Below are 14,216 nucleotides of genomic sequence, written 5' to 3' on the forward strand. Positions count from 1 at the left end.
TTTGAAAGATGGTACACCAGTTGAAATTGGTCGCCATCCGGAGCTGAATTCTCGAAAGTTTGTAGTGTTTTGCAATGAGGTGGACGATATGACAGAAAAAGAGTTAGAGGTTGAGCTTGCTCCCCAAAAAATCACAAATGTTCGTCGTATCACAAAGAAGAATGCAACTGGTATTGTTAACACACCAACTCTCGTGTTAACAATCAATTGTACCGTCGTTCCGGAATTCATAAATTTCGGTTTGTTGAGAGTCCGAACCAGACCCTACTATCCCCAACCGATGTTGTGTCGTCAGTACTTAACTTACGGCCACCCTAAAGTCAAATGCCAGAATAAAACAGCATGTATTATCTGCTCATGTAACCACGCAAGTGCGACTTGTACTGCCAAAGTTAAATACTGCCACAATTGCAAGCAAAATCACTCGCCAACAGATAGATCTTGCCCAATATGGATTTTTGAATCCGCAGCCCTAAAGCTCAAAACTGAACAGGGAATAACACTAACAGCCGCACGTAAAAAATTGGAAGAAAACAGCTCTAACTCGACGTATGCCGATGTCGTTAAGCGACAAATCCAGGCGCACAACATGTACCGTACCAAACAACCAGATCAGAAGCCGCATCAACAGGAAGAAACGAACCAAAAAGAAGACCACCAACAGCAGAAGGAAACAACTAAACAATTACCGAAAAGAGATCACGTCACCGCAGCCACCACAACGCCAAGCCCCGTGTTGGAATCTGATTCCCCCCCTAGGAAGAGAATTACTTCCCAGCCACCCCCTCCCGTGCCGATCGGAAATGTGGAAGATGAACATCTTCACACAGTTGGCAACAACTGTTCTATTCTGACCCGTTCACGGAGCGCAAATCGCAATAAAATGTATCCTCATTCCTCCTCCCTTCCTAAATCCTAACCTCCCATCCTTTCTCCCCCACTTCATTAAGTTTATATTATTGACCCCCGGCCCATTTAAACTTGTAAAAGTATAAGGCCTTAATAAAGATTCATTTGAATAAAAAAAAAAAAAATAATAATTACAGATAATTGAGTTATTTATCTTTCCATACGACAACCAACAGATCTATACGTGACATCTTCCACAGAAAAAAAAAAGCCGACGGATGTCGTGCGTCTAAGGGGAAAACCCTCACTTTTACCTGATTACTTGGGAATATTGCAAATTAAAAACACTTACCTCCTCGGTAAAAAATTTTTGTATAACAAATCTACGACGATATTTATTTCAACTTTTGCCGATAGATTTTTTAATTATTTTTTGAAAACCATAAATATCATGTTAATGGTTGAAAGATCAAGAAATGAGTCAAACAAATGTAAAAAAAAGACTGAATGTACAAGTTGTAATCTACAAAAATAAAGCAGTGATTCAATCGCACAGGTAAAAATAAACTCACTTTTTCCGCGAAAATTGTCCGATTTTTGCATTTGCATGACTTACTATGTTGCGCGGTTGCTGACAGGATGCTGACATGTTCTCGCTAAAGTCACACTTTGTTCATCGCCATCATCATCGCCGTCATCATCATGTCACGCTCCGTTGACGTTTCTTCGGTGACAAGTGCAGACAGTTCGTTTCCGTACAAATTACTCTAGTTTTTCGTGCGGCTTTATGTTGCTGTTAGGGTGGTTCCAAGGGGGGACATGTGCCAAAAGTGGTACAAAGTTCCGAGAGGTTCACCCTCCGTGCCACGGATTCTGTAAAATGTCAAATCGTCTGGTTTTTAAAGGACATTGGAGAGTTTAACTTTCAAAACGCTGTAGAAAGTTGGGTCAACTGTTGAAAGTTGCAGGGAAAAAAGTGAATTTTCAAACGACCCAAATGATTATCAACAAAAAATCGCGAATATGAGCGGGAGCCTCCAAGAACATTTCAACTGGAGTTATTTTTGCATAGGTTCAGTGGCATGTTTCCATTTCAACAGAAGTCAGTCCCCGTCCATTACTCTTGTTGCTATTGCTCCTCAGATGAGAGGGTCAGGAAGGCGACAAAAATGACGGATGATGAAATGCTTCCAAGAAATTGCCACCAAACTAATTTATGATGTTCTCACACAGCCATCGAGAGGCCGCGCAACATCAAAAGGTTTGCGCGTTTGCCATTTCTGTTGTTTTTTGTTGTTGTTTAATCTTGGCCGTTATTGCTGCGCTTCAAGCGTGTTGATTGATACTTAAAGGACAAGCGGGTTTTTTTTTGCACATTCTAAAGATACGAATTCCACGATTCGCGATAAAAATATATCAAACTTATTGGAGCATGTTGAGTTAGCCGGAAAACGGAGGGCGTCCAATATCGCGTGGGACCATTTTTTAGACAATACAACCATGTGCTGCATATTCATGAATGGTGCGATTTGCGTCAGAATAGACCGGAGTGATATAGAGATGCATCCAACTTGAATTTGCGTTTCAAGCTAAACAGGAAACGAAAACTGACTGGTGATTAGATAAACTGATATCATCACAGATAGCAGACGTGAAGGGGTAATTAACATGTTGCATCCATTTTTGCGACGTTTTCTGTCGATGCGGGTCCATCAATCACTATATGTCAAATCCATTGTTCAAGGAGGAATAACTGTTAGTCAATTTTTGCGAAAAGAAATTTAACTGTATAACTTTTGAAATGTTAAGCGGGAATAAGTAAAACAAACTTACGAAGTTCTTAGAAGTATTTACTTTGGGCATGATTGGCATGGTCCAACAGGAACAATTTTGAAATGTACTAGTTGTGTTCAATGTTCTTAAAAATAAAAATTTTTGTTAGACGTCTCTTTCCGTTAGCCTAACACGACATTGTGCACCTATTATTTAAACCCCTAGCTTTCTCCTATAGAAGAGGGACAGGCGCACAAAGCCACCGAGCCTTTTAAGGCAGGAGATTTCAACGGCCGCCAAGAAAGTAACCACGTTTGATTTTAGATGTTCAGTTTTATTAGGTACCTACACTTAGAAAATGAAAGCTATTTTGAAACCCAAAAACTTGTAGGCAAAAGCATGGGGTTTAAATTAATACTATCTTTCTTTAAATGTCATTTCATCAAGTCATTTCAAAAGTCTGCCCGATTTCATTCTAATAAATGTAAAGAGAACATTGATGGCAATTTAAAAGGCTTCTTGTGATAAAGCTCAGTTGGCAAGTCAGTTGCTGTCTGAGTCAATGTCCGCGAGTTCGAGCCCATTTCAATTTTGAAATCAAATGCCCGGAATTTTCCATGTTTTATACAAAATTGCTCGGATTTGTCCGGCCCGGATACGTGCTGAAAAATTCTGACCACCTTAGACTCCATACGGATTCACGGCTTTGGAAGTCAGATATAAAGAGCCTACTGTGAAGAGGCGCCGAGTGCCGATTTGAATTTTCGTTTATCTATCAGTGTCATTCCAATCGAGCAAAAGATGTGTCAAAGTCGTTTGTTTATAAATTATTGGAACAGATCTCGCGTAACATTTAAAAAGAGCGAAACTAGTAGTTAACTCGAAACGAGAAAAAAAAGTGAAATTTCGGAATAGCAAATCAAATTTTATTTAAAAAAATAACAGAAACATAGAATAGTAGTAGTAGCAATTTGAAATTGTTGATTTGATAACGAATTTTTAGTCGAAATTGATTCAAAATGGTTGTTAAGAAAAAACAATGATTCTAAACTTTAAGCTACCATACTTTCTATAACAATTCTGCCCGATTTGATTAAAAATTGAAAAAAAAAAACAGCGCAAATCTGAACAAAATCTAGACATTATTCAAAAACATGCAAGAGGAAAGTGCTATAAAATAACTTGAAATTTAAATTTTCATCAAATCACATTAGCAGCGCTCAAATCGTATCAAAGATTAATCTAAAATTGATGCTCATTTTTAAATTAACTCTAACATTCATTTTCGGACACAAAAACTAAAACTTTAAAGAGGAATTTGAGTTTTTTGTTGTATTAAGCCAATAATAATTTACGCAACTATAAACTCGATTTGTTTACATTTGACAGTTTCGTCCTTATGAAATGTTACACTAAAGATTTGGATCAAAAGTGACAGTGTTGCTTGCATCTGATCATTGCGTGCAAAGCTTCGGGTGTGTTCTTATACCAATGCACTAAATCGTTCATCTTGTGACAGGCAATCGTAATCGTAGGCAAGGTAGGCGAACAATTGGCTGTCAAAAAGCGCTCCGTCTCCACCCCCCGCCAATGAGAAACTTTTGGTACCCCTTGCCTACTTTTCCTCAATATGCATCCACCCGTAGCTAGAGGCACTCTGCATCTGATAGATCTGAACGCAGAGTTGTTTAGCACATTTTGAAAATTTTACCATGTAAAAACACTTTCAAGATCTGTGGCATTCAAGTTTTTATACAACACGTGTTCTATTTTCGCATGCTGTGATGCAAAAACAGCAATATTTCTATCATATACGGCTAAAATAGAAACAGTGCTGTAAAAAAATACAACGCCCAAAGATCTTGAAAACATTTTTACATGGTAAGATTTTCAAAATTTCAAAATTTCTACCACTTTTTAACAACACCAGTGAACTTGCTCTTAGGTTGTGAACCAACTGAATCAAAAATTTAAAAAAACTGCTTTCGTATCCGGTAAATAACCACTTCAATGGTTTCCTTTAAAGCTACTGTCAATAGAAAACATTATATTGGTGTGTCAAATTAGACACGCTGGTGTCTGCGTCATCGTAGGCGCCACATAAATTTTGCAAATATGCGGAAGTTTGTTTTCGGACTTAATCATTCAATTTGCACCTCGTTTGGACGTAAATGGTTGACTCCAATTCAGCATCCTTTGGGGCTACTACCTCAAAAGCATTACCTGTCTCCGCAAACAATTGCTCACGCGCCTACATCATTCTGCGCAAATAATTGAGTTTGCTGATTTTCATTTGCGATTTGTACCTACACAGCAAGAAAAAATCGTGTAATTTTAGACCGAAAACGATGCACGAAAACGGAACATCGATTTTGATGTAAAATTCTATCACGATGTATTTTTTTCAAGAATGTAATTTTTGAGGCGTGTAAATTTAGATCGAAAACAATGCACGAAATCGGACGACGAAAGCCGTCGTGTAAAAATAGACGGTGATGTAAATTTTAAGATTTATTATCGTAAATATTAGAAATCTTTGCTAAATATTCAGGTTTTGCTGTTGTCTATGAATGAATATGCTGCTTTTTAAATTTTAATTTCGCATATATTTCCAAAAAAATCTAAAAGATACACCATCACGCACAGCGTCAGCCTGGAATTTTTATTTCATCCGACGATTCCCAGCACGGTGATGTTGAACAGATGGCCGTCATCAGGATCCTCGATTCGTCCCAGAACACCATTATTTTTCGGTCCGCGTCACCTCCGCCTGACAAATATTTCTGCGAAAAATCACTGCCACTGCGAAAAATCTGATCTTGCTGCAATGGAGAGAAAACTGATTAATTTCAACAGCATTCTTTTTTCAATATGACATTATTATGAACCTACCAGCTTTTGAAGGATTATGGAAATGCTAGAGCTACGCCTACGACTCGTTTTCGAATAATTTTCTTACTTGTTTACTTTGTATCCGACGCGCGCCACACAAGTTGCACATTTCCATTTAATTTTAAATCAAACATACAATTTTACACTGTTTGTGATATAAAATTCATTGATCGCTTGATTTTTACATCACGGAATGTAAAATTATAGCAAAACAATGTATTTCTATTCACTTTTTGAAAAAAGACTAAAATTACATCAAAAGGAGTTGAAAATTACATCGTCTTCGATTTATACTTGTAAAAAATTAGACTACTCGTGTTTTAGATTCCGTATACTTTTAGAAATTTTTTGCTGTGTACTTATTAACACCTCATGGCAACCGAGCGCTCGATGCCGGATCCATTTTTGGGTGTCAATTTGGCAAGAGGTTTGCCAAAATTAGCACTAACTTGACAAGTTGAATCGACCACAGATGAGTTAGTCTATTTTTATGTCTCAAACGGTATATTTTTGTTTAGTTTTGTATAAGTTAAATTTTAAAAATAAAAAAAATAAAAATAAAAAAATCAACGTTTGGTGATAAAATTTTCAATGTTGATTAACATTTTACAGTTTGATCACAAACTGTATTTCGGCTCGGCGCTTGCGATCTTCGCAGATTATTCTGTGGAAATAATTGGTCACCAAGACAATTGCCACAATGTATAATTACAGTCACTCGGTCATAAAAAGTACCGAACTGATTAACGCTTTCCGCATGTTGGAAATTCGATTAAAACTACCGATTTTGCTGTGCATTTCTCCTATTTTTTATTTGACTTCAATCATTTGACATTACCCATTAATGGATAATACTATGCATGAACCAGATTAACTGGAATCTTGTTATGTTACTCGGAAACTGGTCGAAATTTTGTGTCATATATTCTCAAATGTAAGGCTTTCCCAAAATTTTTGTTTTTTGTCTTAATTATTATGTCTAAAGATTAAATCAGAAACATCCTCCTGCATTCAATGAAGAAAGTTTGTTAACGCTTAAATCGTATTGATAAGAATGAATGAGAGGCTCGAGTAGGCGTTGACTTGAAAGGAGCGTCAAAAATTTTCGCTTGATGAAAAAAAATGTTTCTTGTTTAAGTGAGAAAAAAGTGTTATCGATATCCAATTCAAGTGAAAATAAACGCGAAGGTGGATACAATCGTGGGAAATGCTTAGGCAGATTGAAAGTTTACCAAGAAAACTCATATACTGTAAAATGTGTGACGAGAAAAGCGAACGGGTTTCAGAAAATTGGACTACAACTGGTTCCGGTATCAAATTAGCCCCAGCTTTTGCCCTGTCAATCTTAGCTCACGGATCCGAACTCGAGGAAGAGGTTTGCGGTCGATGACAATGATGATTTCTCGCGAGAGCTTTCATTACGTCGTACGAAACAAATTGTAAACAAACAGTTTTATTACGAAAAAATACAAAAACTGACATAAACTAGCCGCAACTTCTTTCCATTTAGAATATTTGTAGCCTGGACAACATATTCTATATGTGAAATACAAATTTTGAAGTTGTTTTGATAACTTTTGCAGCAGTTTTCTATGAATTCTTAAGATGTTTCATATGACGTAATGAAAGCTGATGCCAGATTTATTGGCGAGATCCAACCATTATTAACTGTTAAAACTTCACATTATTCAAAACATTAAAAGTTTTAGTTCCAATCCTAAAATCATGTATGTACATATGTATATAAATATGAAGCGTTTGGCAGGTAACTTCACGCTTTATATCTCCCTTTGTTCTAGTATCTTTTGAGGTATTTACCACATGGTTGGCCTAGCCGTAGTAATATCTGCAATGCAGTTTATAATGTATAAAATACTAGCAGACCCGGTAAACTTCGTCTCACCATTTTAAACTTGGCGTCTATTTCATTTTTTTTTTTCGCTGTTTGACTTAAAAAACATCAAATCTTGAGTTGTTAATCGTCTCGCTTTCTTGAACATGTTTTTAAACATATCCATCTTTTCCGTTTGCTCGAATTTGCCCGCTCAATTATATCGGAATCAAATCTAGGAATTTTAACTCAATTCTTCGGGTCTTTTAACTGATTATTCAAAAAATATTTCCAATAAATTTTACATACATCTTACATGAATCCTTTTCATTTACATTTCTTTGATTCGGATGCTTTGAATATTGCCGAATGATATCAGGTATCAGCTTCCCGTTGCAAATTCGATTTTTTCAGCACTCAACGTTACCATCAAACTTGGCAAACCTCATGCTAAAAAAAAGATCCACTCTTTATAACTTGTTCCATAAATTTCATATGTTGATTATATCTATGTTTCATTTATTGTATACCATTTAGTTGATTGACTCCGCTTTGCTCGAGTTCACTTTAAGGTTTAAATCGAAATCAAAAATTTTTCATTTATTGGAATTTATTGCATATGAAACTTTATGGAAGAAGAATTTTGAATATCGGGACAATTTTTGGAGTGTTTGCTCAATATTCTGCCTAAATAGCACAGCACTTTTAGCTCCCGAGTAGCTTTTGATGGTATATTTTTTAGAACTGAAGAAATAAAAACATTAGAGATGATTTTCTACAAACCATTTTCAAGCAGCTTCACTTTTCTCACATTTGGAAGCAGTGGTTATTTATATCCATATTTTCATCAAAATCATGTCAAAAAAAAGTTCACCCTTTTTTTTTTTAGCAAAAAATGCAAATTAAATCAAGAAGTCTTGATTTAATGGGTTAATGTTCAAAGAAATTTAATTTGGTTTTGAAAGGAGAAAAGATATGTTTATTTTTTTTGTTATTCAACCGAATTAAAGCATTTTTATCTTCTTTTTATCCTTAAATACATACCTGCCAATTTAAACCATTGTTGTCCGATTTAAAATTTTCTTAAACAGTGTTGGAGGTGATTTGCGATTCTTTTTAAGATTATGTGATATTTTCAAGATTCAATAAGTTTTAATTGGAACGCAGGTTTAAAAAAATTAAATACATAAAAAATAACTAATCTTTCAAGGCTACGATGATTTCATGAGTTCATTCTTTTTTCTGGAAATTTTCATGTAAATTTACCTCGACATTTAAAAATTTTAAATATCCGCTTCAGATTTAACACTCGGGATACCCTATCTGACTATTTTAGAGAAAAATTGGAATATGTTTCATGACTTAAAGGCGCATTGCCACTTGTTTCACCGTGTGAAATGACAGGAGTTAGAATTATTTTCAACACTTTTAGGTCATAACAAAAACTTATAAAAAAAAAATTCAGCTTCTGCTATCAAAAAAATTATGCTTCTGGAATATCAATCACAAAAAAAAATGTCAACCAAAAATCGGATCTAAAGTCTCATCTACGTAGTCAAAATATGTTAAACAAAAACACACATTTATGTTAAGTACTTACTTGAATTCTGTGTAAACAAACAGGGAACCTGTAAACAGTTTTTTGGTGAACGATTTATAAAAAGTTGAGTTTATTTAGTCAGATTTTTTATTTGGGCCCAACCATTTATAAATTTAGAAATCATGTATACATTTTTTGTAAATGTTGAACGTTTGCACTTCTTTGTATTCGGCCTTCAAATGACATCAATCCTATATAATCCATTTTAAAGGACAGGCTCTTGTTCAATTCATGTGTCTGTTCATTTGCAACGGATTTTGTGGTTGCTCTATAAATTTTATGGCGCATGACACAACTTCTGTGAAGCACATTTGTACATGTTTGAAAAATATTTCTAGCGTTTTGGATAGAGATGTACCGAATATTCGGCCGGCCGAATATTCGGCCGGCCGAATATTCGGCGCCGAATACCGCCGAAAAACCGTTAAGCCGAATATTCGGCTCACCGAATAGTTGAGCTAAGTATTCGGCCGAATATTTACTACAGACTTGTAAAATTTGTCAAATGACTTTGGATAATTTATAGAATATTCAAAAGTAACGTTGTAAAAGCTACATAATCATTAAAAAGTGATGGTTTCAGCAAATATCTAAGGTGTATTCGCTTATCTTTCACTGTAGATCGCATTGGAATAATCGCTACAGTTTTTTTTCATCAAAAACTCAGTAGAATATTCGGCCGAATATTCGGCCGAATATTCGTTTGGCCGAATAGTTGAAAAGGTCAATATTCGGTATTCGGCCGTTCGCCGATTACCACTATTTGGTACATCTCTAGTTTTAGATTATAAACCAAGTCTTTCCACTTTTCTTTTTTCAAATGTCCGCAAAGAGTCATACCATTATTTCATACGCATCAGTACTAAATTTATATTATTTAGACAACAATTCCTTCTTGAAATAACACGAATTGAAGTTTAATTTTTACAAATCGTTTGAATGGTTTTGATTTGATCGGCAAAATATTAATCTGGGTCACATCTGGGCGTCATTCATTACTATGTGCTGTACAAATGATCTAGGAATCAAGAAGAAAAAACACATCTGGGCTTCATATGGCCACCACATGCATTGAAATAATGCTTGGTTGAAAAATGCGCGCCCAAATATTCCCACTAAACAGTATGCTATGCCATAGTTACCAACCTCCTACGACGTTTGCTTGCGACGCCTTGACCATAGAGACGAAAAACAAACCGCCCGCCCGGCGCCCAAAGTAAAGAAAATCTCGAAAAAATTGAAGGCCATGACTTTAATTTGATTCAATTTATTACATTTTTAATGATTACGGACAATTAATGCGACTTTTTGTTGTTTTTATTCGATATAAACCGATTCGCATGCCCACAGAATATTCTAAAAATAATTTCATTTGAATCGGTTGGGTCATTTCGGAGGAGTAGTACTTCAAACATCGTTACAAGAGAATTTTATATAATAGATTATGCTGAAAGGAAAAATGAAGGGTGCAATTCCTATTTTTTCAGTATGCTTACATGTTTTAGCTATGTTGGTATTAGAAGCAGAAGAAGAATAAGATGATGAAGAAGAAAATCGTATTGATAAGAATGGACAATATTCAAATAGTTGTATATGCAACAAGTAGCAAATTGTAGATTTTTTCAGCACGAGTCGTACATTTATTGAACAAGGCTTGCCGAGTTGGATATTAACGGTTAGCAAAACCTCTAAATAGCCTTCAGAATCCAGTTTTAGAACTTTTTTTTTTTAGAATCATTTTGGCACTATTTTTCGGTAGGAAAAGCAAGCTTTATCAAACAAAAAAAGGTTTGAAAAGTTTATATTCTAGTGTGGAGTTGCAACACTTTTTAGCCGCCGGTCGTGGCCTAGAGGATAGCGTTTCAGTCTTCTAAGCCAGAGTCCATGAGATCGAATCCCGATCACGGCATATATAGTACTCGTTCCGTGGTCTGGTGGTTCTAGCATTTGTAAGATGCTAGCCATAATATCCTTGAAAGATGTACGCCTTAGAGTTAAGTAAATTAGATCTCTTCAAAGAAACATGAAGTTTCACTGAGATCCTATATGTGTGTTCGTTTTTAAAAAACTTGTTGCATAGATAATTATTCTACCATAGCCAAGTGATAACTATTATAAGACAGAAAATAATGTCTTTTTTATTCGAGTTTAAAAAAGAGATTTTTTTTCTGCATCCGCTGTTGCTGTACCCACTTAAAAAAACATAGATTAAAGGGTTCAACTTGTGTAACGTGACGGTTTGCCAAAGCATGCATGTACGTACATAACTACCAAGCGTATGTTTGATGTCGACGGTGTATACTTTCATATTACACATGCTCCCAAAATAGAAGCATTCTCATACTTAATGAACTGCAAGTGCTAACCCGCGTGATTGTTAATAAGCTTGTCAAACAAACTGCCCATTCATCTTACTCAGCTGTGCCGATTTGTGCTAATCGTTGATCATAAATTTATTTTGATTTGTTTTCGAAAAAGGGTAAATGTAGCATTTTTCAAATCAACTCTATCGATGGATTAATCGTACGTTATTGGCATATAAAAGGTGCCTTAAGTATTTGCCATATTACTGCGAAAGCTATAAAAATCTCACATCATAGCCTTAACAGATCTATAAAGTACAAATTTAACTTAAATCAACAAACCCTAAACTTGAAAAAAATATTTTCATGGAAAACGTTCAATTTGTTTCTAAAATGCTGTTGCATTATTACCAATGTTTTTATCAATTGAAAAAAATAGATGGTTTTATCGAGTAATGTTTTTGTTATTTAAAAAAAAATAAATTTCAGAACTGTAATAACAAAAGTATGAAAGAACGATCGTTAAAACTAGACGCGAATAAACATTTAGCGCGCTAGGTAGGTCCTTGTTCTGTACATACCTACTTGCTCAGATTGAATGTATAAAGCAATTCATCAAATCCGAAGATCCCTCAGTTTTGTACAATCAATCAAACAAGTGATACCGTCTGTGTTTTTCTTGAAATGTGCTCCTGAGTGGAATAGAACACACATCAGTTATATCACGTTGATCGGAAACTGTGTGAAAAGTGAAATTATTGTCGAAACGAAAGTAAGTTTTTAAGTGCCACTATTCAGGTTGTTGGTTTTTTTTCTATCGGATCAGGGATGATTCATAAGGACGTCGACTTCTAAATACATGAAAAAAAACCGCCAATTCCAATTGCCGTAAAGCGACAGTTAAACGGTCAAATCTTACGCTAAACGTTGAATATCGTGTTGCGTGAAATATGAGCGCGCATTCATTCGTATCCGCCTCACGGATCGTATGTCTTTCCGTTGCATGGTGTAGTTATAGCTGAATACACTTTTTTCAACGTTTCACGCGCCAAACTTGTAAATAAGTGCGCTCGTGAAGTCATCGTCACGACTATTACAATCGCGGTTTAGTGTTGTATTAATGTACTGGCTGTGGTGGCTGATGATTCTCGTCTCGACAGTCTCTCTGACCGACTAGCTACATAGTACATATTGAACTGGTACCATACTGTCTGACGAGATCAGATCATGGTCGCTCGGCTTTTCTCCACGCTCGCGATCAAGCCACTTGTATATAGAAATAAAATCGACTGGCTGTTTGGCTGAGCTGGCCCGACCTAGTCGTACATAATACCCCAGAAAAAAAATGTAAATGATCGTTAATGTCGATTACATTTTTGTGTGTTGGAATGGACGGAGTTGACTTGACTTTGTCGCGGGGTTACCGATGATGGCAGCGCATCTAGCGAAGATGACCGATGTGACACTGCCGATAGGAAGCCTCGAATGCTTTGTACTTTTTTTTAGATTCGAATGTATGTAGGTAATTAATATTTTTGTTCGAAGGTTTTGTATATGGAAATGCAAACGAAAGTACCATTAAGTTTAAAATAAAAAAATCTTGACTTGACGCAAGAGCAATGTCTTGCCAGATTCTAGAACAATTTTTGAGAGAAAAGAGTTTTATTAAACTGGTGAACAGTAGTAAATCATCTTTACTTGGCCGTGCCCACTGTGCAGTGTAGGTCGCTAAGACAACTAGAACACAAGGAAAAAGAAACGTGGACATCAGTACTATACGTTCCCAAGACTGAATATGTTTTGCGTTGGGTGCACATATGCTAGAAAGTAGGGTGCTCCTGGTCTGCGATCCCCGATCAATCTTCTTAATATGGATGGAATTGGAGCTTTTTTTTACAAAAATAAATCAAAATTTAAGAATGCAGAAATTTTGTATTTCTTTGCTCCCCATCTCTGTTCATCGACCATGGATCATTGCTTGCCCTTGAAAAAAAAACAGAAGAGAAAGATCATTATTGAAAAATCCATGAAATCTTTGAAAACTTTACCCTTTCCAAAGATTTCACTGAAAATATAAAAGAATTTTTTAGACATACTTTTGTACTTACCATATCTAGCTTTTAAAAAGGAAACTGCATGGCTTTCTATTATGGTGTGGTAGCTTTGATTTTTTTAATCGCATAGATCCAGACCCAACTTAAACAGAGTACAGTAGTTTTTAGATTTTATCATGCTTAATTCACCGTGATAATGGTAAAACCGTGAATTTGGCGAAAATTGAAACTAAAATAGAAAAACGGCAAATGATTTCTGAATAATTTTCAAAAACAAGGTGATAAAATCGAGACAATAACCGTGATAAAATGGAGCGTGAGTTTAGCGAGTATTGGAAAATCGAACAGTGATAAAATCGAAAAACTACTGTAGATATAAACTTTGTGGAACCTATTGAAGTACTTTGCAGAGAAAATGGTCGCATTTGGAGGCAGTCTTCTTTGTATTTTTAGCCATTCATCGTGTTAATCGTTCCGAAAGACTGAGTAATTTGCAGTTTCCACAGATCGTTAGCCTCCTCAAATACTAGGCATTACATTTTTCAATTTTACTCTCCTTGACAGGCGAGACTTGTCAACGAAAAGTTTCTGGTTGGAAACCTGCCAGGTAACCGCTAATGAGTTCGTTTTGCTGTCCTTTACAAAAATTTTCAAAATATCTCCCCGCAAGCAGCCTAAATATTTTGCGCACGATTTTACCTCCGTATTTTGCTTATTCTACCAGTGGGCAGCTTTTTTAATATGTAGAAGTGAAGTCAGGCCTATTTATAAGTCAGCTAGATTAACCAGTCAGAAAATTTTGACTTTTTTATCATATCCTCTATTGATATTTTTGGATTAAGCTTAAAAACCCTCTCACATTGCTCTAACTTCATTGACTCGATAATCTTCACTTTTACTCAAATTTTAGCTCA

The 14,216-nt window shown here is 35.6% G+C and overlaps 1 protein-coding gene across 5 annotated transcripts in view; it reads left to right on the forward strand.

The window, feature by feature from the left end:
* Window positions 1-14,216, forward strand: part of LOC129751929 (ion transport peptide-like) — a 106,838-nt gene that overhangs the window by 57,498 nt on the left and 35,124 nt on the right. The window contains exon 1 of one of the 5 annotated variants that reach the window (XM_055747720.1): window positions 11,898-12,020. The exons of the other annotated variants lie outside the window; for them this stretch is intronic. The gene's annotated coding sequence lies outside the window, so the exon portion shown is untranslated. Of the gene's footprint in view, window positions 1-11,897; window positions 12,021-14,216 lie in introns of those variants that run through there. 5 annotated transcript variants of the gene reach the window in all.

The sequence above is a fragment of the Uranotaenia lowii genome, chromosome 3, assembly GCF_029784155.1.
Source record: "Uranotaenia lowii strain MFRU-FL chromosome 3, ASM2978415v1, whole genome shotgun sequence".
NCBI lineage: Eukaryota > Metazoa > Arthropoda > Insecta > Diptera > Culicidae > Uranotaenia > Uranotaenia lowii.